Source organism: Camelina sativa, chromosome 5 (assembly GCF_000633955.1).
Source record: "Camelina sativa cultivar DH55 chromosome 5, Cs, whole genome shotgun sequence".
In the NCBI taxonomy this organism is placed as follows: domain Eukaryota; kingdom Viridiplantae; phylum Streptophyta; class Magnoliopsida; order Brassicales; family Brassicaceae; genus Camelina; species Camelina sativa.
In genome coordinates, this window is record NC_025689.1 from 22,106,497 (window position 1) to 22,109,384 (window position 2,888).

The following is a 2,888-nucleotide window of genomic DNA, read 5'->3' on the forward strand; positions in this document are numbered from 1 at the left end:
ACTAAATCTCTCTTAGGAATCTCAAGAACACACTTTTCTCCCTTTTTCTCTCCAAAAACACAAAACGGCGACAGAGGAAAAAGACTAAACCCTTATTTTGTCGATTTCCCCTTTAAATACCCGGTTAAACCACTAACCAAACCATCCCAATCGAAAAATCGCGAATTAAATCAAACCGGTCGAACCCAGAAATTAGTGGTGTCGATCGATGCCACTAGGGTGTCGATCGACACTCCTCCCAAAATCACAAAATCTGGTACGCGGATGTTACAAAGATGCATTTTTCTCTATAAGTGCTTTGTCAAGGGTCTCCCGGGATGTAACCGTAACATAATCAAAACCCACTTGAACCTTTCAACGCCACAGAGAACAAGTAATTAAGCTCAAACAAGCCTTAATTCTAAATGTTCTAAACCAAGCACAAACCAAAGCTCAATCCCCTAACTAACAAAGAGATATAGTCGAGGATGTGAAACTTAGCCCAAACAAGGGAAATTACAAATGGGAACTACAGGAACCTGAGCAACTGTTGATACCAGATCTTAAACATATACAATCTGATCAGAGCAAACAAGGTACACAAAGGGAAGCAGAAGAGAAGATCGAGATACCGAGATAATGAAGTTTCGAGATCGGCTTATATGTCGATGAAGGAAGATGAAAGAACCGTCGCTAGAAGAAACAGGAGCCTCCACTTTGCGTATACCTACTAGAAAGAATCAGCAGTCATAACTGAGCCTAGCCAATATTCCCCTCCGTGAATTGCAAACACCAGCGGCACCCCGAGCACATCAGCAACCAACAGATCCTAAGAATTGTGAACCAGCAAACTCGCTAGATCTGAAACTCCATAACTACAGATCCAATCGCCAAAAGACTCCACACTTCATCAACCGCATAATACAACAACAAGGATTGAAAAACTAAGCAAAAAGTAAAAGAGGTGACCGACGCCGGCGCTATATGAGCCGCCACGCGCCGGTCAAAGTTTTAACGGAAGTTTTGAGAAGGAGAGGCGGCGAGAGAGAAAATTAGGTTTTAGAGAGAGGGAGAGCAACAAACGTATATTTATATTTTAGAATAAATATATATATGTTAAGATTTTTTTTTATGCTCACTTTTGTTTATCATTACATTGTAAGTAAACAATATGATCAGACATAGCTTGGATGAGATATATGTAAATATGTCATAGTAAAAATATGTTCTTTTTTTCATAGAACTGATCATAGTACATAGTGATTTAATAATTAATGAAGTGGATCATACATGGGAGGATCATCATGAACTACAAAATTGGAGTAGCAATCTATATATACTATAAAAGATGGCCAACTCTCTCCATTTGAGTGACACATCAGGAGTGGAGAGAGTACCACCTATTTGTTCTCATTAAAAGCAAATTGCAAACCTAAATTAAAAGGAATATGAAATATCTTCCATGTCTTCTATTTTTTTTTATATCACAAACAATTTCAATCTTTACCTAAGAAATTTAGAGAGGTTTAGAACATATCCCAAGAAAATAGATGCATCACCAAAAGACAAAAGGACCTCAGGAGTGAATCAAAGAGTTACTTCTTCATCTTGTCGTAAATCATGAATTTATGGACATATGGTTTACACATTACAATTTTGTCAATTGTTTGAAGAGTTACAACAGTGATCGAGATATTGGTTAATATTGTAGAGAAATTCATAAAATTTTGTCTCTAAAGAATTAAATTTTTATATATGAAGAAGATTAGAGTTTTGTTCACTAGAAGATAGTTGAATAAAACTGTAGAATAATGGTTTAGAAAAATACAGAGACAAAGAGGAAGATAGTGAATAAATTCATGACTGTTGGTTTTCATATTCTAATATTTAGAAGTTGTCAAAAAGAAAACTAAATGAAATTCTTATTTAAAACCAAATTTTAGAGTTATATTCAAAAAATTGAAGAGGTAACATGAAAGGAACATGTCTATTTTATTTATCTATATTAAAGAGTTACCCAAGGTGCAATCCTTGATAAAAAAAAATTAGGAGATATCATGTGCTGTACAGCACGGATCAATATCTTTTCTAAAAATAATAATATAATAATAATAAACTTATTGTTATATTTTAAAATATATATATATATATATATATTGTTTGAGATAGTATTTATTTTTAATATTGTAATAGTTTGGTAAATCTATATATATCTTTTTGAATAGTAATTATTTAAGAATATTATAGTTTTTAATTTGTTTGATGTATAATATAATACAGTTTTATATTGCTTGTTTATATTATTTGCATCATTATTTTGTGAAATATTTTGAAGTAATAATTATAATGTTGTAATTGTGAGTAAATAAAATTTATGAATTTATCAGCCACATAAATTTAGTTTTACCAATCCGCCAATGTAAAAAATTAAAATACACATTTTTTCTTCATAGATTAAGTAATACATCTTTAATTTAAGAAATTCAAATCACAATATATGCAGAATTTTGTTTACATATTTATTAATCATAAGTATTATATGATAATTCAAAACAATTTGTAAATAAAAAAAAGAAAGATGATAGGAAAACCATAATTTAAAATCTTAACAAAATCTTCCAAATCTAGTTATTAAAAATAATCATATTATCTACTTGGATATAAAATCTTAGTTTTAAAAATTCAGTTTTAAAAATTCTGATTGGTTATATATTTTTTAAAAAACATTTCGTCATAACTAATTAGAAAAAGAAAAAAAATTGGAAAATTAATAATTATTTAAAGATTTTATTAGAAAATTCTGATACATTGTTTATATTTGGTCAAACTATTCATTATCTTTATTAAATTAAGTAATTAAAATATTTCTAATGGCATTTGAATGTAAATTTTTACACTTTTTAAGGTTA